Raw genomic sequence first — 23,828 nt, forward strand, 5'->3', positions numbered from 1 at the left:
AAAATGCCCAACTTTACAGCAGAACAAAACATGTTTACAGCCTGGTTCTCTCTGTGGCTTTGGTCTATAAAGCTAACGTTGCCCTTCATAACAACTGTGAGGGGGGTGCATTTTTTTATAACTCGCCCGTGTAGTTGATTAATATTTAAAGTTCTGCAAAATTAAGGGTGTGTCCACTTTTGAGTGACAGGTGGATTCCCGCTGATGTAAATGCTAGCCGGTTAGCCGTCACTTCACTTCAGCAAATTCCAGCCGCTGAATTTGCCATCTCTGCCGTGTTTGTGCTTTTATTCGGGATTATTTCATATAATTTAATACACCCATACCTCGCCCACGGCTTTAGATTCCGCCGTTTTTCGTCGAGTGTCGTTCGAGAGAACAACCAGCGCTGTATTCCAGTTGTTCTCCTCTGTGAACATGCACTAATGGATGTGATGTCTGACAATTTCGTTGCTTTTTGGAGTTTTCAGATTTAAAAACGTCTATAGATATAAAGGCTACACTCGTTCTGCGGTGCCGTTGCTCTGGGACAGATTATAACGTTAACATGTGTATGTACCGTCAGATGAAATCCTGCAGGTGTCTGTGTCTCTCCGTCCATGCAATAAATGCACGTCCTTGAATGAGCGCGGATTTCTAGCGCATTTACTTGAACTTCATAAGTAGTATATCTATGTTTTGACCCATTTGAGAATTGAGATGCGGCCAAAATCAGAATTTAAAATGGACTGAATAATAAAGCTCTATGAACTTGACGAGCGATGCCGCGCTGACAGACCATAGACTGTAATAAAGAGTGACTGACATGTATGCACATAATCACGGTCACACACACACACACACACTCTCAGAGTAGCCTAATATTGTAAAGTTACTGCATAATACATTTTCAACAAGCAGAATAACTTAGCTGCACAGAATCGCGATACACAGTCTCACTTGTCTTTTAACTATTACAATATTTCGAAGGGCAAAAACAGGACCTTTTAATTGCCATTCAGATTTTAATCATCAACTGTCAGTGTCACTTTAGCGCGAGCCCGTGTGCAGTCGCAGGCTTGGTACTGTGAGTAGCATATAGCATTAGCTCCCAAGCCTGCTAACTCCATAACGTCGCGCTAGGTGGGCGTGGTTTCAGATAGCCAGGCTCCTCAGCTCCGCCTCTTTGCCCATATTCTGTTATCCGGGAGTGACGAGCGGTGACGCGAGGCCAAGATGGCGACGGCCGGCTCCGCCCACTTTAGGCTTCAAAAATGCTCTTCAGAAACCTACGGGTGACGTCACGGACACTACGTCCATATTTTTTTACAGTCTATGCTATACATCTATTAGAAAACTTAATATTAATGGCCATGAAACATAGGACCCTATTATTATTTCAAAAAATACGTCAAAAATACGTCAAAATACGTAATTGTTATGGTAAATTATATTCCAGCAATGCATGTTCTGTAGACAAAATAGATGCTCTCTGGCATCTTTCACCATGGGCCACAGGAGTTTTCGTTTCTCCACGTCCAGCGCAGTCAAGTCCTCTGTAAACCGTGAGCGCTGTGCTTGAAGGAATTCACAGTTCTTCGCTTTTTTCCAGAGTAGATCCCGAGTAGACCTGTTTGTGAACTCATTTTCACTTGAACTGATCGAGAGAAGTTTGAACAGCTCTTTAAACTGAATCCTTTGATTCACAAACTTTGATCAACTGAGTCGTAGGGCTGGGCGATAAAACGATATCAAGAGTTCGATAAATATTCGATAATGTTTATGCGGCAAAAGCGGAACGAAACTAGGGGTGTCACGATTCTCCAAATCCTCGAGTCGATTAAATTTTCGATTCTAAGGTCACAGTTCGATTCGATTCTCGGTTTTTACTTTTTTTTTTTTCTTCTTTTTTTTTAAGCACAGGTTATGCCATTTTTAGACCAAACTTTTATGCATAATATCTGACCTTTGTTCGCAGTGCATCACACTACATTGTCAAATTTAAAACATTTATTAAGAACATAATGTAACAATAACTTATATCTTCAGTCAATTGGAAACTTAAGCAAAATAACCTGCGATCTAGTTTCTCTTTTGTAACTGCAGTCTTCTTCACAGAAGATGACATTCAAGTTCACAACAAAACAAACAAACAAACAGTTTAACAGATAAATCTATGCGTCGCGCAGAGCCACGTCTTTAAAATCGTAACACTTTATTCTCTGAGTGTACACACACACACCGGCGGCTGAGAGTTATCCTGGTCCAAGCGTTACACGGCGCCATTCGGCGTCTGTCCGCGGCGCCCAGCAACGGCTCGGGACCTTGTTCAAAATGAATCCTGCCGTGCCACAGAGCGCCATTCACATAGTTTTATATTAAATTTATTTTAAATTAAAACATTTTATATGCGCTCATTTATTTGTCTCAAATCGTCGTTATGACTTCACACTGTGCTGCAATATGTTTTACATTCATTTACAGAAATCAGCTGGTTGAATGAAAATTGCTGATGTTATCGGATTTTCAGGATACATTCAGTTAACGGACGCTCTCTGAGATAAAGTGCTTCAGACTGCAGACTAAGCAACGTATTTAATTGTACAGTAGCCTGTGTGCGTCCGGTGTGCGATACCTCGAGTTGTCATAGACGCGACGCGGCGTTTCTTGTCCTGTGTGTGCGATACCTCGAGTGATGCGGCGCTTCGTGTCCGGTGTGTGCGATAGGCTACCTCGAGTTGTCATAGACGCGGCACTTCTCGTCCGGTGTGTGCGGCCCCCAGAGGAGGTTGACTCGCAGCATTTCAACACGCGTGTTTTTTTTCCGCTTAACAAAGCCGACCGAACGTGACATGGGGGCGTGGCAGCATCGACGATTCCATTTTTTTATTCGATGATCGAGATTGTGACTTAATTTCGATCGATTTCGATTTAAAATCGAAATCGTGACACCCTTAAACGAAACTAATTTGAACCGCGCGCCACACGGATAGAGGTGTGCGATATATCGTTTAGACGATAATATCCAAATTGTTGTCTGGACGATATGCAAAATTGGGATATCGAATATTTCATAATTTGTACAATCCGACCCCCCAAACATGAAAAGAGCTGAAGGAAGTTAAAGAGAAAACAAATGACACGCAATATAACCTTCTAAACTATGATATGTAGCGATTTTAATACTGTATGGGGTTTGCTTGACTGTATTTTATGTTTTTTTTTGTACAAAATCACGATCGGTCCTCAATTGTACGAGAGTAATTGCTGCTACTAATTTGCAATACAACTACGGAGTTCTTACCTGTGTGTTATGACGTTTCTTAGGTTGAAGCAACAATCCAAAAACGTTAAGAGTAAAGCCGATGAACGATTAATGAAATAGCTGATAGAAAAGGCAACATATGCGTTGTTTGCGGAAAACTGAAGTCTGGAGTTAAAACGTTTTTCTTAAATGTCTGTGGCGTCCTCATGTGGCGAGTTTCGTGATTGCATCATTAGAAAATTGCGTTGCATAATGATGAGTCCAAAAGATGGAATACATTTTCCCAAGAGATCCACCGTAATAGCCTCCGAACAGGGCTTCTTTTAACTTCTAGTAAATGGGTAGTCACATTGTTGTTAGTCTACTAATAGAAGTACTGCTTGCAAATAGGGGTGTACATAGGGCTGGGCGATAAAACGATAACGATAATTATCGCGATATAATTTTTCTCGATAAAACGATATCAAGAGTTCGATAATGTTTTTGCGCCAAAAGCGGAACGAATCTCATTTGAACCGCGCGCCACACGGACCGTTTATCCGCTCGGCTCAAAGTCCAAACGGCAGCGCAGCGCGCGTTTACTCTGATCGGTCTCGGACACGAGATCCAGTGAGAAGCGCTTGAATTCAGCGAGGAACACAAATGTCTCAGTGATTTAAACCAGTTTAAAGGCAGATGAAGCGGCGCTGACGAACAGGAGAAACACTGTGCGCAGCGATACAGTCAGAAGCTTCTCCGTCTACACATTCCCATCATTTACCACGGATTTAACGTTACTGTAACGTTAGCCTAGTAATATTAACTCCACCATGAAATGTGCGATATATATATATTGAATTGTATAATATTATTAATGTAGACAATGTATTAAAGGACTAATGGAATATAATTACAGTTTTTAATAATGTATTTAGGCTACTGGTTTTCATAAATACCATAGAACCATAAAGTTACATTTTATCTGTGGTTATCATGATGATCTAAATGCATGATGCTGGATGACCAATGGTTAATTTTAATAAAACTAAAGAATATTACATTTTACCAAATAAAAATAATGTTGTTACTTTTTTTAACAGATGTTACTGTTTTTGTTAATGAACATAAATTGTATAAAGTAAATCTGCATCCTAACTCAAGCTAATACTACTGAAATAAAGATATTTATTTTGTTAAGGAAAAATGACAAATGTTTGAATGTTCTACCATGGATTTGTGAATGTTCCCCTGTTTGGCAAGTGTTTGTCATGATATGTTCTGACAATAAAGAGTAGTTTAAAAACACGCTCTGGTTAAAGAGTAAAATCTGTCTTTGAACTTGAGTCAAGTCAAGTCAAGAATATTTGTATAGCGCTTTTCACAATACAGATTGTATCAAAGCAGCTTCACAGTATTAAATTAAAATAATAATAAAACGTCCATGTTTGGTAATGCTAATCAATAGTAATATTGATTGATTCATTAAATTGAATATCCCCAACTGAGCAAGCCAAAGGCAACAGTGGCAAGGAAACGAAAAACTCCATCAGGTGACCTAATGGAGAAAAAAAACCTTGGGAGAACCCAGGCTCAGTCGGGGGCCAGTTCTCCTCTGGCGGTTATGAACTAGAGGCCGGATTTAACTGTAAGATTAAAACATTTATATGAATGCCTGGTTAAAGAGATGCGTCTTTAATCTAGTTTTGAACTGGGAGAGCGACTCTGAGCAACGAACAGTATCAGGAAGGCTATTCCAGAGTTTTGGAGCTAAATGTGAGAATGCTCTCCCTCCTTTGGTGGACTTAGATATCCTAGGTATAACCAAAAGCCTCGAATTTAGCGATCTTAAAGAGCGCGATGGATTATAGGGCGATAGAAGATCCGTTAAATAAACTGGAGCTAAGCCGTTTAGGGCTTTATAAGTCAGTAACAATACCTTATAATTAATACGGAACTTTATAGGTAACCAGTGTAGAGATGATAAGATCGGTGTTATATGATCATATTTTCTTGATCTGGTAAGAACTCTAGCGGCTGCATTTTGGACTAACTGTAGCTTGTTTGAGGATGCAGGACAACCAGCTAATAGAGCATTACAGTAATCTAGTCTCGAGGTCATGAATGCATGAACTAACTTTTCTGCATCAGAAACTGATAGCATATTACGTAGCTTAGCAATGTTTCTAAGGTGGAAAAATGCCGTTTTTGTAACATATGAAATATGATTTTTAAAAGACAGGTTGCAGTCTAGTATGACACCCAGGTCTTTTACTGTAGAGGATAAAGTAGCAGGACATCCTACTATGTTAAAGTTGTATTGTGAGAGGTTTTGTGGGCGGTTTTTTGAACCGATGAGTAGTACCTCCGTCTTGTCTGGATTTAATAGAAGAAAATTACGCGTCATCCAATCTTTTATATCTTTAACACACTCTGTCAATTTTGATAATTTAGCGTTTTCATCCGGCCGTGATGAAATATATAATTGAGTGTCATCATAACAATGGAAACTAATTCCATGTTTCCTTATAATATTTCCAAGTGGCAGCATATATATTGAGAATAATAGAGGGCCTAGCACAGATCCCTGCGGCACTCCATAGTTTACTGAAGTTATGATCGATTTTTTTCCATTTAAATAGACAAAATGGTAGCGGTCAGATAAGTATGATCTAAACCAGCTTAATGCTTGTCCTTGAACTTGAAATAAATAAAGATTTGACATTTATCGATAATTATCGATATCGACTGATATAAAAAAAAATATTGTGATATTTTTTTTTGGCCATATCGCCCAGCCCTAGGTGTACACGTATTCGTATTGAACCGTTCGGTACGAGGCTTTCGGTTCGGTACGCATACAAAACCGAACGATTCGTTGGACCATTTTTTCCTGCCGACCAAAATCCGCGCTGGCGCGACCACCATATCGTTGCACAACATCAATGGCAAACCTCTGGGCAAACGACACTGTTATACACAGCGCTAAGAGATCCAGAGAAAACATTTTAATTCGCCACTGAAGTAATAACATCACTGCGAGATCTAGTTAGATCTTAGATCTAGATCTAGCTAGAAGCATTCACATTTCTCTGTTATTAACGGATCAAACGTTGAAACCAGGAGAAACATTTTGCCATGAATGAACTAGTTATAGGCTTTAAGTTCACAGATCAGCAACATTCACCATGGATTTAATATAGTAACACTAACTGTAACCATGGAAGTTTGGCAGAAATGGTAAAATGCCTTCAGGTAGGCCTAACGTTACATCACACATCTTTTTCCAGCACTTCAAAACTCAAATATTATCATATATAAATGTTATTTTTAATGTGATGATGACCAAAACATTATTTGTTCATCCTTCAAAGATGACCCCCAAAACTAAAAGTTCCAAGAAAGTAACAAAAAAAGTTCCAAAAAAAATTTCTTTTAATAAATAGGAAATTTATCTGGCATTTCTTTCTTTTTGCTGTATCGAAAACGTACATCACTGTATCGTATTGAAACAAACCGTGAATTTTGTGAACCGCCTATTTGCAAAGCACAAAGTTAATTTATTACGTACATATATTGTACTGAAAAAGCACTGTTCTTGTATTACAATAAATATTTAGTACAGTAAATAAATCGATAATGTCTCATATCTTTATGTACTAGTAATTCTATACAATGATAGGTCAAATGCAGCAAGTCAAAAGACCAACTGGACCTTCTTTGCCTGTTTGCACACATTTCTTTAAAGGATTGCAAAAATATCGTCTGAATATCGATATCGAGATATTGGAAAAAAATATCGAGATATTCATTTTTGTCAATATCTCCCACCCCTACACACGGACCGTTTATCCGCTCGGCTCAAGGTCCAAACGCAGCAGCGCAGTGCGAGCTCACTAGAGCAGATGCGTTTACTCTGATCGGTCTCAGTCACGAGATCCAGTGAGAAACGCTTGAATTCAGCGAGGAACACAAATGTCTCAGTGATTTAAACCAGTTTAAAGGCAGATGAAGCGCCACTGACGAACAGGAGAAACACTCGCACGTTTTATTTATATAGCGCCTTTCCAGGGCTCAAGGACGCTTTACAATAAACAAACAACGATAAAGGCAATTTACATTTAAGACAGCAGACAAAACAACAGTAGGTAGATGAGAGTGCAAGTACAATAAATGCGAATTAGGTAGAATACAAAACAATCTCACAATAAAACTCTTTCCACTCGTCAGTAACTCATAGCGTGCATAAAAATAGTTATATTGAAACGGTACATATCTAGCTTACCTAATGTGATGGCTGAGCCTTGTTTCTGAGAGCACAACATACTAGAGACTAAAAATGTGACGAGATGTCTCGTCGACTGAAAAGCTGTCTCGCGATATCGCCATAATTAGAATAGAATATGCCACCGCTACATTCACATTACGGTGTACACCGCGGCACCGGCCGCCTCCACTGTCGTTTTCCTATTGTAAACGTCTACTCTGCTCATCCAGCACGAGTTGCAGTCGCACACAGACGGTGACAGTGCAGCAGGAATCAGTTCACTGATCGCGTTACGATGGCGGAGGATTTGTTGCGCAACAGAGAGTCGATCTGAGATGTCTTAGGGCGGTTTACACAGAACCTTTTTTTCCATTCCAGTGCGGTACTTTTCCATTATTTTTCTATGTAAACGCGCTAGACGGATGTGTAACCTTGCGCAGCATTCTAAAAATGCGGCGCTCAAGTTAAAATCAGTTCCCCCATTCTACGTAGTATCGCATTTTACAAAGCAAAAACGCACTCTGTGTGAATGGCCCCTTATCTTGTAGAACGCGCGTTCAGCACCGCCACTATGGAGTGAAAGTAAACACGATGCGCGCAAATTAGACTGCATACAATAACCCATCTCCCAATATCAAACCTATCTCTGGACGTTGTAGTTGTGGCTCTGGTCTCTGTTTTGGTCTCTGTTTGCACTTTGAATACAGAGAGAGTTGGCCTACTTTGATTATGGTTGCCCTTGCACTTAATTACGTTTGCACTAATAAGAAAAACTGTTGATTTATACTGTTTTTATTTTTATTTTCAATTTGTGGAAAGTAGTTTCATTTGGAGGTCACACAGCCTCAATCAGAAGTTCTGGAAGCTCATAATGTACAGTAAGATCTGAAGAGACTCGTGTGAAATCATACTTGAGAGAAGCCAGTCAGTTGAGTTTGTGTTAAAACCTTTACAGTGCTTCTATATTGTTGTATTTCAATGTATTTGATAATTCATACTCATAATGTAGAACTGAAATGACATTCATTACAAGATGATTTAGTTAAAACATTTCAAAATCCACCTGCAGACTATTTTTCCAGTCATGAATTTTGTCATTGAGGATTTCTATCAAATATTGTGCAAAAATCTTGTCTCGTCTCGTTCTTGTGAACCCAATCTCTTGTCTCGTCTTGTCTCATGAGATAAGGGTCTCGTCACACCCCTACAACATACCAATCCGTGGTTTGATACCCGACACAGCTATCCGTAAATCATCGTCCACTGTCAATAAGCGTGAGCGATACTTGCTTTTGATGCAAGTTAATATAGAAATTGTTGCTTCGCAGAGCCAAGTTAAGGCAAAAGTATATCAATTGCCAGTCTCGCAAGTTCAGCGTACTCTGTCTCCACTGACAGCCAGAATTCTCCACAGAATTCCGGCAGTGTGTGTTCGAGTCAAACAGTGTCTTCAAAGTTCGGTCACTTGAAAGGTCCAGAAGGGCATCCTGCTGATTTGATGACAGACTCACTGCGCTTTCGATGAAGGCGTTACGAACTCAGTCGTACTGGTTCCAACTATGCTGCTCAGGAAAATACTTATTGAAATGTGCAGACAGGGCTTGTAGATGGAGAGTTATTTCTTTTTTTGTATCATCCCAATTAAGCTCATTTTCTGTGAGAAATTCATCCAAGGTTGGGAACATGTCTACATTACCCCCATCAACCTGGCCTCTCCATCACTCCATTTCCTCACAAACCCCACAATTTTATTGGACATTGTTAGTAGGTTTGAATTCGGGCCCTGAAGAGACGAATTAAGGGTTTTGAGTCTATAAAAGATGTCAGACAGGTATGCAAGATCTGTGAGCCACTTTGGGTCAGTAAACAATTTAGCAAAGGAAGATGCACAATCGAGCAGAAAAGTCTTAGTTAGTCACGCAATGCAAATACCCTCTGCAATACTTTACCTCTGGAAAGCCACCGTACCTCCGTGTGCAAAAGTAACGATTCATATTCTGACCCCATTTCTTTGCATAATAGGCCAAACAGTCTGGTTTTTTATGGGGCGAGTCTTGATGAAATTGTGGATCATACAGTTTGTGAAACGCACATGCGGAGCTACTTCACGAACCATTTTCCCTAACATGGCTCCTTCTCCGTCTGTGCACACACCGACACAGTTGTCCCAGCAAAGACCAAGTTCATCCAACATCGAGTTTTTCAAAAATATCTCTTCTGGTGCATCTTTTTTCCATTGCTGAGCAAAATAACAGATCTTCAAGCAATTTTCTCATGACGGTAGCGAACAAATACAAGTAGTTGCGAGGAGTTTTGCAATTGAGAGTCTAATTGGAATGAAAAATAAATTCCGTCCCGTATTCTCTCAATTAGTTGACATTTGATGTCGGTTGCCATTTCAGTAATACGGCGGCTCATAGTGTTGTCTGATAGTGGAATTTGTTCAACGTCACTGGCAAAATGATCTCCAAACATATTTCTACAGATGGCCATTGCTGCTGGACGAATGAGACTCTCTGCAATAGTATGAGGCTTTTTGTCCTTGGCAACTAAATGCGCTTTGACTGCCACAGTGGTTTGGCTCGTCATAGTTTGTTTTTGATTTTTTAATCGTGATTCTTTACGGCAAAAAAAGTCAACCAGTTTATCTTTTAACGTCAGGTGTTTGGTTTGTAAGTGACGTATTAGTTTCACAGGTTTCAAACTGTCATTTGCAAGCACCTCAGAACATACAACACACTGTGGACTAGAGGTCGACCGATAGTGGATTTTACCGATACCGATATTTAGGTTTCACCGTGTATGCCGATAACCGATTATTCAACCGATATTTTTTCTATGGATACTGGGATTAAAAACAAACATAACACTCCAAGTAAAACAGTGCTGAACTGAAATGTGCTAAATGAAATAAATATATAAATATCAGTATATTAAAATGAGAAGTTGTACCAAACGAACTCTAAAGAAAATAATTGAAACATTTAAATATTACAGGTCAAATGTGTGTGTGTGTTTTTTATATTTTTAGCTATAACCTAGAAACATAGCCTATGTAAATGTCATATAAGTAACACTTTGGAAGTCCCATTTGTTAACAAGGATGTATTGGCTATCTTTCATGAACTATGCATTATGCAATATATGTTTTTACTGCATGTAATAATATTTGAGCAATACAATTGTACCTTGATCATTCATGCTAGTTCATAGTACATTAACTAAGGTAATAACAGATCAAATAACATTTTCAGATAAAAAAAGTAAATGTTGAAATTAACAATGAATGACTCTTCTACAACTTTTATTAACCTTAGTTAATGCTAAAATTGTAATCTTATTGTAAAGTGTTACCATGATTCATGCTTAAAGAAGATGGCCATATTTAAATATCTGCAAAGCCCAGAGCATTAAAATGACATAAATGTAGACCTATATTACATGTAGGCTACAGTCTCTCACTTTATTTGCTTTGATTTCAGAACACTTGATGATTATCTAATCAAAATAACAATATATATTGTAGTGATAAAAAAGTACTGAAATCGATTGCGTCTCTGATTTGTTTGTTTCTGTCGGCTGCATGAACATCAATGTTGAGAAAGCAATCACGTCACTAGCTTTAAATATGCAACTTCGCCGGCTAAAAGTGACCAGCTGCATATAAACTAATGGAAATAGATGGTAACAATTGCGACATAAAACATTTGGGTCAGGTTTCCGTGTGTTTGTCACATTGCTTTAATCGCTTGAGGTAGCCGTTATTAATGTTATTCCTCTCAGACTCTACGGCAAACATACTTCTGTTCTTTCTCTGCTAATGCAGCATCTAGTCAACAAATGAATTGCTTTATAATAGGGCTGGGAAAAAAATCTATTTGATTTAAAAATCGAGTTGGTAGGTCAAATTTTTTTTTTTTTTAGTTTTTTTTTCTCCCCCTCTTCAGTATAGCATATAATTAAGGCTGGGCGATAAATCTATTATATTATATTATTATATTATCAGTTTGATCTATAATATCTGCAGACGCTCCCCTCTGGGCTCCCGTAGTTCCGGACGTGCTCAGCGCGTTTGCCATAGAGCTACACAAACAACATGGCAAATGAACAAGACCGCGGCTGCACAAGCACACCCGCCAAAAACATTTGCAAACTGAATCTGCAGGGCTGCCAACTCTCACGCATTCACCGTGAGACTCAGTTGTAGTTCAGACTCAACTGCTCAGCCGCAGTTGTCACTTTCCACACGCTCTCATGCCAGACATCCATTTTCTCACGCAACAGAAAATCGCGAAGCAAAGAGGACACTGACGCCGACAGAGAAGGTTACGGTACTATTAATATATAACAAATTCTCAGGTCTCAGATTCTGTCAATTTAATTACAAAATTCAAACAATAAACACCGTTTTTGCGCTTGTAAATGTGACGTGACAGATCTCAGTTCAAGCGGCTCGTGAACCGATCATCTGTTACTACCAACTTAGTTAATATAAATAAACACGAATGATCAATAGGTAATTTGAAAGATACAGTTCAACTTACCAAAATGTAATAAAATCGATCGATCAAGTGTTTTTCAACCGGTCCATAAACAGCTCAGTCACGTAACGTTACGTTTACCTCAGGAAAGGATAAATTTGAGATGTTATTTTTAACCTTTAATAATAAGACCAGCTGACAGGGCTCTGTATGTTTGGTGAGCTTTTTTGGAGGAGAAAAATTAACATAACACATTAACGTATCTACTGTACCTAATATTTATCAAAAGGAATCGATATTGAATCAAGATCAGAATCAAATCACAAGAATTGAAATTGTGAAATTTGTGTCAAGCAATAAACAGTAGCATACAGTCAGTGTAACGTTACCACCATGTAAACATTGTGTTGTCACTAAACTTAATAAAATTCTGTTTAGTCACCAACTGTTTTGACAATCACAATACACTTATACTTGTGATGCAAGTGTTTTTTACATCCCCACCAATCCCAATCCACCCATTTTATGTTATGTTACATTTTCACTGTTTACAAAGGCAGGGAAATTACGATGCCACGCAGATGTGCTGTTCCTGGCTGTGGACAAACAACATCTTTGAATACGCTGCCGAAAGATCCAGTCGTCAGGGAAAAATGGATGCACTTTATTTTTTGCGGACGTCTCAGTCACGGCAGTGTTAGTTTAAGCGTTTGTTTTATACATTTGAAGGATGACTGTTTTGAGAACAAATCCCAAAATGATGCTGGCTTTGCCAGAAAACTGTTGCTCAAAGATAAGTCCGTGCCGACTATTCTGGGCTCAACAACGACGACGCAAACTGTAAGTAATGTGTTTAAAACTTTAAACTACTTTTTAAATCCGCTGAATCCGCAAATGTTCTGGCTGGGGGTGTTAATAATTGATGCATAGGCACTGACGTTAGCCAATCATAACAGTGGGCGTTAACACTGAACTCTTAAAGGGGAAACACCCCCAAAACAGACTGTTTGAATCAGAGGATGAGAAACAGGGTGGGAAAAGGTCATAAATCACTACATTTTAAAAGTTTTTTGTAAAAAAAAAACTATAGTAATACTATAATTGCACCTAAGGGAACATAATAATAAAATAAAAAACCCATGTCATGACCCCTTTAATATTTAGCTTGAACTTGATCGCGTCAACTTTGCTCCTATGCTCTGTAGCCAACTAATGTTAAGGTCGCCTCGCCTGATTAGCTGCGGGACTAATCAGATTGCCCCCTCTAGTGGATGACTAAAAATTTGCTATCTTACATTCGCGTTTCACTTAAGCCTCTGAATTCACAGTTTCTCGCGGGGCCCCACAGGTTGAAAACCCCTGCTGTAGGCTATGCTGGCTGGATGACCAATTGTTAATTTTAATAAAACTCAAAAAGACCTATTCAGGGATTAAAGTTATCCGTCGCTACGACGGATTTCCGTTAATTGCAGAGAGTCTACGACAGATTTCCGTCAATATCAGGGCTCCCCTGTCATTGTCTTAAGTTCACTTTTAATAATTTTAAGGACGTAAACATGCTTACATTTCTCAAATAGTGTAATAAAGGTCTTCATTTTAGTTTGAATGTGTCTTAAATTAAGGAAGGACGAGGTGAATTCACCCTGCTGAGGGGGATGTGATCAAAGACTGGAGTGGCGCTAAAGCACGTTCCTATCTGCACTGCATTCTGTGATCACTCCGCTCCCGATCCACTCCGGGTTTTCTATACCCGCTAACAGAAAAACTGCTCAGAATAAGTGCAAAATGAAGTTTGTGAAATGATTGCCTAATGTTAACTCTACTTTGGTGCTGCAATGATATTGCATATCGCCACGATAACCGACCTCATCTGAGCTGCTTTAGGGGCCGTTCACATGTTTGCGCTCACGTGCGTCTTTTTAACATGTAGATTAGGGATGTTAACCGATGACCGTTTGACCGATGGTTGACCGTATCAACGTGAACCGATCAAAGTTTTCGGCAGTCGGTTAAAAAAAAAAAAAAGTGATCTCTAAATTAGTCTATTATAGACAGTGGACTAAACCTTGTGTGATACAGCGCTTAAATATGAAAATACATTACAAATACATTTCAGTGGTAACAGATAAGGTGATGATGATCATCATCTTTCTTTATTATTGTTAGCACTACCTCAAACTAAAGCGGCGTCTCTTCGGTTCGGAGCTGTCATTTTCTGAAATGAGCCGCGGCAATGTTTCAAATGAGCTTCTAATGCTAGACAAACGCCTTTATTTACAACGGGTACATCACCTTGTACCCAAACCATTTCGAAACTAAGGAGCCATTTGTCCGCCGATTACATACAAGCTCCTCGGCGCCGCGTTTGCGGGACTCATGTTTCACGCTGTTGGGGATTTTAAAAAAGTGACGTGAGTGGAAGGGCGGCGCCGGCGCCGTGTGTGTGTGAGCGGGAGGCAGAAGCGGCAGAGAGATGCGACAGAGTTGTGAAATTGCAGGCGCGGCTCGAAATGGCTGTTATTTCTAATAGCGTAGCATATTTTAAACTAATCGGTTAACCGGTTTCAAGCGGCTAATGAGGCTTGGTGGTCGGTCAAGAATTTTTTTAGTTTTCGCCATCCCTAATGTAGATAAGTGAAAAGTGCGCTCAAATAGAGAGCGACGCTGTTGCAACTCGCCTCGCTTGTTTTCCCAGGCAAGGTGAATGAAAAAATCAAAGTAGCTAAGTTAGTCTTTAGGGCTTTAGTTTATGTTCACAGAAGCTGCGAGCCGGTCGCGAATTCCAGCGCGACGCTTCACGACACGCTTCAGTAACGGTCATAAAATACGAGTCTGGCCTGTGAGATGTGTAGCTAAACCAAACAACAGTTTGCAACGACTGTATCAATCAAATATCAGCTTTTGGAAGGTAAGATATACAGGTAAAGATAGGGCTGGGTATCGAGTTCGATACTTTTTAAGTACCGACGGAATTTCCTCGATACTATCGAGTATCGAAACATGCCTTGTCGTTCGGTACCAAATTTCGATACCTAAGGGATTAATCTCGTCAACATCAGTGAGCCAATAAGTATGCAGCATGATCGGCTGTGGCGGAAAAACACTAGTTAAACACTTCTAAACACTATAGAAGCACAAAATGTCTACTTTTAAATGAAACAATTCTAAACAAATAGTTTGATTATGTAATCCAAATAAAAGGTGAATTTCTCTCTATAGGCGCGCACGTTCACTATACTGCAGAGATGACGAAACCACATTGTCATCTTCATCTGGCAGCCAACACATATGAGTATGTGCGCGAGTTTGTGTGTGCGTGTGTGTGCTCGCGTCTCATTGAGTGTGCGCGAGTTTGTGTGTGTGTGCTCGCGTCTCATATGAGTATGTGCGCGAGTTTGTGTGCGTCTCGTGTGTAAGAGTTTGCGTGTATGTGCGTGAGCGACTTTAGGTGTGTCGTTGAGCATTTCATATTTATTTGTTTTTAGCAATCAGCAGTATACGTATGTGTGACTACTTAATTGGTATGTGTATGCAATTTTCATATGTGCCCGTGAATGAAGTTTGATTTAAGCCCTAGACGGCGCCTCATACATTTTAATAAAGTTTTCATTCAGATTCATTGTTAAACTGAGTGTCTGCTGACACACCCCTATCCAAAAAGCACAACCAGTTTTATTAATAATGTTACCCTCAGTGAGAAGTGTTACCAGAATTTGTTTGAATTAAAATGAAAAATTAAGTAAAGTTTTCTGTTTAATGTATTTTTGTTGATGTTGAAATGCATTTTAAAACATATGGTATCGAAAAAAGTATCGTTAGGAACCGGTATCGAAACTGAGGTATCGAAATTGGCACCGGATCGAAAGATTTTGAACAATACCCAGCCCTAGGTAAAGATTAGGACACTGCGAGAAGACAGAATAGAAATGAGAGAGGAAGAGCAGGTGTTGCATAATGTGCCCATGAGATTAACATTATTATAATGTATTCCTATACATATACATGTTATATAAGCTCAATTTAACAACACAAGCACCTATTAAATATAATTCCATAATAATAGTATTGTATAAATATTAATATTTGTATGGCCCTCGAATATGTTATATTTCACCAGTAACCACTGGGAGTCTTCACTGTTTGTATCACTCCGCTTGTCTGTGTTTGCGCAACTTGCAACATGCCCCCGAACCCCCCTAGTAAGATCCCTTTTAGCAAGGACCTCTTTATTTATAAAACTTTGTGTACGGCCCTGCTCATGCGGTTCACTTTTTATATAAAAAATAACATATTATTTATTAGGGGTGTAATGGTACATGTATTCGTACCGGACCGTTTCGGTACGGTGCACATGTGCACAGAATGCAATCTTTTACGTAAATTAGGCTAGTTTTGTGTGTGGAACATACGTCAATTCCGAGTTTCCACACGAACATATTAAGTGTCGGAAGGTCTCCGCGTTGCACTGATTAAATCTGATTAATCGTTTTTGTGATTCAAATACATGTAAAATATTACCATAACATCTGTCTTCCTGTGTGCGGAAATTTGTTTATGTTGCTGTGACAACGAAACACGTGCAAGCGCGCCTGTGTTAAGAGCGCTGATGCGCTCATCTGTGGACAGGCTTTCCGAACGGGCTTTCCACACAAACAAACGTACATGTGTCATTAGTATGAGGAAAAAAAAATGGATTTTAACTCTCGGGTCGGGCTCGGACATAAATATCGCATAAATAAAGATCACCACATACACGGCACGCTCGCTTTAGCCCAGCCTCTCGCTAGCTAGCGTCACGGCCAATATTGGTTTGAGAGTATTTTATTTAGTGGAGAACTTTGCAGCAGTATTTTATTAGGGCCCAAGCCTTGAAAAGGCGAAGGCCCTATTGTTTTCCTTCGGATTATTATTATTATTATTATTATTATTATTATTTTTCTTACGACTATTCGGGCACTTTTGGGTCTCTTAACGTGCTCAAAAACTCTTGAAACTTTGCACAAATGTCAGAACCCGCGGCCATTAGAGCCGGACTGAAGCTGGTACCCGGGCGTGGCAGGGGGGCTCGACAGCGCCCCCTGGAACGCGGTCCAAAAACTTGGTCCATAAATCAAACACGCTTGCGTGTAATAATATGAAACTCGGTACACTTATAGATCTCATCGGTTCATATATCCTTCGTGCTCTGACTTTTTACCCCAGCCCAACAGGAAGTCGGCTATTTGGCGTAGTTTAAAAAACACATGCAATGGAATTTAAAATACTCCTCCTAGAAAATTCAACCAATCACCACGAAACTCGGTGTGCATGAAGTCAAGACATGGAGGATGAAAAATTGCCAGGGGATTTTTGATATCTCGAACGGTTTGGCCGTGGCGAGGAAACGAATTTATGGCGAATATTGGAAACAGGAAGTGTGTTATAACATCCTCATACATTAATTGATCTGGATGAAACTTCAGCAGTGTGTTCGCTGTAAGAGGCCGATCACATGGATGTGACTATTGTGAGTCAAAGTTATAGCGCCACCAACTGGCAGCAGGAAGTGTGTCACTTTCAAAATGCTTTAAAATCACCCTCTTATTTTTACCCGATTTGCTTCAAACTTTATGTGTATAATGTAAACACACGGCAGATGTAGACCTGTGAAAGGATTATTGATATCTTAAATACTGTTGCCATGGCAACGCAGCAAACTTTAATATTCTTTTTTAAAGTTTTTGAGAGTCTTAGCATGCTTGAAATTGCATGAAACTCGACAGACACTTTACATTTATTGCCTAGTACACTTGTGCAAAGTTTCAGAAACGGGCGTGGTAAGGTGCTCAGTAGCGCCACCTTTAGTCAAAAATGGGGTATTAGTTTTACCTACAGTAACAAAAATCGGTATTTATATTTATCTCCCCGAGCCGGACAACTTTCTAATTTACAGTCATTAGCTCCGACCAACAGGAAGTCAGATATTTTGGTTTGAATGTGATTTGATGGGAATTTTGCCAGTCTCTCTCAGTGTCTGTGTGTGTGAGAGAGGAGGGGGGGCTTTATTTTAACCCTTTCTCTGCTGTGTGGGACTTCTCGGGCACTTTTGGGGCCCTTAACGTGCTCGAAAACTCTTGAAACTTTGCACACAGGTCAGAACCTGCGGCCAATAGGGCCGGGCTGAAGCTGGTACCCGGGCGTGGCAGGGGGGCTCAACAGCGCCCCCTTTAACGGGGTCCGAAAACTTGGTCCATATATCAAACTGAATATTGCATGAATTAGTATGAAACTCGGTACACATATAGATCTCATCGGGCCGAACAACTTTCGTGCTCTAAGTTTTACGCCAGCCCAACAGGAAGTCGGCTATTATGGGTTGTATGAAAACGCACGCCCCTGGAATTTTATATACTCCTCCAAGAAATTTAATTTGATCTTCACCAAACTCGGTCAGCATGAAGTCAAGACATTGAGGACGCTAAATTGCGGACGGATTTTTGATATCTCGAACGGTTTGGCCGTGGCGAGGAAACGAAGTTATGGCGAGAAAAGAAAAACACAATATGTTATAACGTCTTCATACATTTATTGATCTTGATGAAACTTCAGCAGTGTGTTTGTTGGAAGAGGGCTATCACATGGATGTGACTATTGTGAGTCAACATGTCACACGCAGACAGCCCCCCCCCCCCTTTTCTGTCTGTGTTTGGAGGGGAGCAGAAAGACTCACACTGATACAAGCTCTAAAGCAGACTTCTTCTCGACAGTCAAAGCAGGGTTACGTTATTGCCCGTCGTGCACAGGAACCCGAAAGGCAACGGGGTGGCGGCTTTATATATATATATATATATATATATATATATATATATATATATATATATATATAAAAATAAATATAGCTGCAAGCAGCGATGGAGGGCCCAAGCCGGTGGCAGCGCCAGCCCGGTGCCTTTAGTGTAACTAAAGGCACCAGGGTGGCGGTGCCATCGGCTTGGGCCCGTAATCGCTGCTTGCAGCTATATTTTCTTATTCTTTTTTATTTTATATATTTTTTATTTATTAGCCTAACGTTATATTTTATTAAAAAGTGTGTTTAAAAAAGTGTAAACAAATTGTTAAAAAAAAGTTTATAGTAAACAACCAGCAGTTTAATGTTTTGCATTTCTTTCCCTTACTGTACCGAAAATGAACCGAACCGTGAGTTTAAAACCGAGGTGCGTACCGTTACACCCCTATTATTTATTCATAATGGCTAGGTTAAAATATAGTTTGTGATATTTAGCTAACTTTGCAGCAAAGGCTCTGTTGGCTTTTATTATTTGAGAAATAAAAACTTGTTAAATTTATGCAAATATTTTATTATTTGTATGACTACTACATCACAAAGATGTGTAAATAATAGAAACGCAGTTCAAAATGGCCTTTCTTTAAATGCAAATGTTCTTTGAGTATTTCATTTGTGAAGGTAATCCATGCCATGTACTCACTATACTCCTAATTACAAGAAGAAAAAAACTTCACACTGGATGCGTGACAGGCTGTGGAACGGGGTTTGGCCATGGAAGATTTTTTTTTTTGCTTTAATCCCTGCGTCATGTAGACATGTTACTTTTTTTAAAATAAGAACTAGAGGCTGTGGATTGAGCTAGGCCTGCTATTTTTATTTGACGAAAAAACTTAGTCTGCTTTTTCAAAAAAGCTTTTTCAAAGCTTCAACCTGATTCAGTGTTTTCTTCTTGTCATCTTAATTTGTTAATTATTTAAGTTTAAAAAATATATTTAGTGTAGGCCTATTTTAGTTTTTTATATATATTATTTCCTTCTGTTTTTTCTCTTTTGTCACTGTCAGAAATGCTGCAGGTTCGTGATCATTTGATGTGAATGCAGGTTTTGTTGTTGATCTGTTCTGCATGCTGCTGTTTGCTCGTTAAAATAAACCCGTGAAAATTTTTTTAAATTTTTAACGGGTCACAGACACTCGTTAATTTTATTTTTATTTAATGCCAATTCAATATTATAATCTTCAGTTAACGGTAGGGATGTCAGTTTTCACAAATTCCAATGATCGATCGTCGTTTAAATTAACGATCAATTAATCGATTAATCGTTAGCCTTAATACTGCATATGCGTCTGCTGCAGCGGCCAACAGCACGACAGGGTCTGCAAATCCTGCTCAAAACGCGATGTTCCTCACCAAATGAATGAGAGTGGTTTTTAATCTAAATAAAGGGCTAGTAGGATTGTAAAATGTTTTGATGTGATTGATCATTTAATTAAATTAATTATTTAATAATCAAATATAATGACTACTACTAATACAACGTGTGCCCAGCGCCGCCTCAGATGCAGAGTGTGTGACTGTGGACGTGCTCTCCCTGAACAACGCACTGAAAACGGCAACTAAACCCAATGCATTCACAACGATTCAATACAATAGTGTTCTCATGTTATGTAATATGTCAGACCCAAATTATTCATCGTTATTATTAGTCGTGCATTTCTGTTTGAGCTGCGCGCACTGAATGAATAGGCTACCGTTAAACTGGAGCACTTAGTTTGCTAGCACGTTATTTGAAACGTATCCTATGAGATACGTTTTATGCTACTCATTTATGTGAAGCATAAACGAGTAGCACATTTTCGTTCTGCTTTTATTTTGTTTGCATTCACTCCTCGGCAACGTTGTGGTCGCGCCAGTGCGACCTATATAAATATTTAGTCGCACCGGCAGGAAAAATGGTCTCATAATGCGACCAATTGGTCGTAGTCTGGAGCCCTGAATTCTGAATCATGGTGTTTTGAGTCAAATCCAATATCTGATTACATTTCTTTTTGTACATTTGAGTTATCAAATTATTTATTATTGAAAGTTATGTGAGTCAAGGTGAAAGAAACAGACGCAGTATTGGGTTTGAAAGTTTTTTTTTTCTTTTTTTTTTCTTCACAAAAAGCTGTCTCAATGAGCAAGGTGCTGAGGCTGCTGCAGCAGGGCCACGACGAGTGGTACGTGAAGCGTCGGGACCTGTACCAGACTCTCCTGTACGATGCCCACACGTCGGCGGCTGGATCGTCTTCGTCTCAGCGAGGCATCCTGTCGTTTGTCAGAGCAGCCGGCACTTACACCCCTCCCATCGCCCCGTCTCCCCTTCCGTCTGCTCGGGTCCTGAGGCGTGCGCACCTGATCCTGGAGATGGAGAAGATGCCCGTGTACAGGGACCAAATCCTCAGTACGATTGGGGAAATCTTGTGCATTGACGGCACGAGGAAGGTATGTACAGCATAAAGTACTTGTGATCATATGGAACAGACTGACTGTTGATAAACACCACGCAATGAATGTTCTGCTTTGTTTTTATAGATTCTCAAGGAGATCTACGGCGACGGCCAGGGCACCATGCAGTACGTCACCAGCGTGCTGAATGAGTGGGGTCAGTTCTTGACCACAGTGGTGGTGAAGTCCGAGGGGTGCTACGCACGCATGGCCAGAGGTCTGGTCGCCCGCTTTCGCCGTGCCAACGCTCCTGATCCAAAGGTGGTGTACGCGGACAACAACTGCTGTCGGTGAGTTCAATAGCAGGAGGGACGAGGGTCCTGTCGTCCTGCCACACAGAGTTGGCAAGGTCTCCCCAGGTGGTCAGCTGTGTGCTGACCGACGCCTCTGACCTGTCCAGGACACTCTCTGAAGATGAGAACACCACAAAATGTATTGCATTGATCGATACAATTTCACGTGGCACAAACAGAAGTCCGAGCAGCTCCACAGCATACTACAAAGTCATTTCAAGTTCATTTCAGCATAATACTACTATACCTGCAGCAGCCAACAACTCTGCATCGTTGGCGTAGTTGGGGTCCTGCTGAGAGAGGTCGGGGACGGTCTGAGGAGCCCGGTCTTTATTCGATTGCGCTTTCTGCAGAAAATAAAACACAACCATAGAATAATCTCATAAAATAATACTTTTACTAATACTGGTTACTGCTTAACATCAATTACTCCGGTCTAAAAGGTAACTGAGTTTATATCAGAGTCAAGGTGACAGGAGGTTGAAGGCTGCCCTGCTGGCAGTACTGGAACAGCAACCACACCAGCCAGCCAACATCGTTTTCTATAAGCAACCTGAAGGTCTGACCGGCGTACTTCCCGAACACGATGACCAGCTGACCTTTCCACAGCTCACCCCCGGACCTCTTGGCAGCCTCCTCTGCTGTCTTGGGATCCAGCCATGTAGGGTCAACAACGGTGCTGGGGGCCTCTGCCACAGAGTTTGCTGCCTCTGTACACTGCAGCCTGGCCTCTCCTTGCCGGTACAAAACAATGTTGGGGTACTGGATGGCTGACCAGCGATGATATGGTGGTCAAGCTCTTCCTCCAGACATCAGTCAAAGGTCTCCCTGGCGACGGCATGGATCTTCAGATGCCTTGTCAGGTTGGACTTTTCAGTGAAAGTCTTGTCGCACACCCTGCACCGATGTCTAGGCATCTCCATGTTTCATCTGGTACAGTAAAACATGAGTAAAACTCATTTTTAAAAAAAGAGCTTAAATACATTTTTAAAGTAGTAACCAAAAACAGCCCATTCATCACTTTGTTTTTAGCATGCAATTCGCGGTTGACATTTTTACTCTTTTAAAGCATATTTACACATCGAATTTCAACTCCACACTGTTGTACGGCAGTTTTTTTTATAAAACCGCTCACACAACTAGATGGCGTTTTTCCGATCCTCGCTCAATGATTGGTCTGTTGAGCGCTGAGCTCTGCTCAGCATTGCAACCATTGGCTGATCGCTGCTCAGCATTGCTCAACTATTGGACGGCTGACGATAGCTTAGGCACTTGGAGGGGAATTTGCTTGGGAATCCCCCCAAATACATATTGCTCAACCCTGGGATCGATCAAAACGGATGGTGCGATCTGGTGGTCAATGTCCTGAAGTGTTATTTACAAAAATGCCATCCCCAGCAAATGTGCTGAACCATCCCCGGATGTGATTCCGCGTGTATGTCTACGCCGAAACGAACCATATCCCCAGATGTGATTGAAAAACACGCCAAAAAGCGATTATGCGTCTTGATAGCATGCCGAATGGAATACGAATTGACGTGTCATACATGCGCCATTTCATGAGATCAGTCTGCATTTTTGGGCTGAATTAAGAAACGGTGTAATGTATCAGTGCACTCTCACTTTGTCTGGAAGACATCAGAGCCGTTCACAGAACTCATTGTTGTGACCACCCAGGGGGTACAGCCAGCACACAGTGGGCTGTATTCACACCTCTGGTAGTGGCGGAGAAGAAACAAGGACTTCTATTTGCGTTGTTGTTTTTTACACTATCCCATCCCTTCTGAAACCCAAGCATACAGAGACTCCAAAATACTTGAAATACTTTTACAACTTTTATTTTTCACCCAGAATGTGTTTAATTTAAAAGGCAATGCATGGAAACACAAGTAAACAAGTAATCTGTTTGGTTTAAAGCTCGCTCACCACAACAAGGTACAGATCTACGAGCGAGAACACGAGTCAAGACGAGAGACAAACATTTACTACCATTTGCAAACATTTAGTTAAACGTGCAACTGACAGACATACAAACATCACAAGGACACGCACACATAAATAACTTTAATAATAATCAAAAACACTTAACAATTAAAAACACAAACTTGTACTTGAGATAAAAATGAACAATTGGTTTGTACAGGCCAAAGCCCAATAAAGAACAGGATTATCCAAAGACTCAGGTCACCAATCAACAAATAAAGGCTCAAGCCATTCCTGTCTGTTCATTAGGTGTTCAAGCACGAAGTGCTGAAAACCTATTGTAATTGTACCGATTTTTATTATTATTATTATTATTATTCTCCTGTAAAACGC

At 40.2% G+C, this 23,828-nt stretch overlaps 1 protein-coding gene across 4 annotated transcripts in view; it reads left to right on the plus strand.

Annotated features, from left to right (window-relative positions):
• Nucleotides 1–23,828, plus strand: part of LOC307009107 (uncharacterized protein) — an 82,366-nt gene that overhangs the window by 4,121 nt on the left and 54,417 nt on the right. For 2 of the 4 annotated variants that reach the window (XM_079632559.1, XM_079632564.1), the window contains exons 1-2: nucleotides 21,186–21,216; nucleotides 21,307–21,509. The exons of the other annotated variants lie outside the window; for them this stretch is intronic. The gene's annotated coding sequence lies outside the window, so the exon portion shown is untranslated. Of the gene's footprint in view, nucleotides 1–21,185; nucleotides 21,217–21,306; nucleotides 21,510–23,828 lie in introns of those variants that run through there. 4 annotated transcript variants of the gene reach the window in all.

This window comes from Phoxinus phoxinus (assembly GCF_949152265.1).
Source record: "Phoxinus phoxinus genome assembly, chromosome: 13".
Classification (NCBI taxonomy): Eukaryota; Metazoa; Chordata; class Actinopteri; order Cypriniformes; family Leuciscidae; genus Phoxinus; species Phoxinus phoxinus.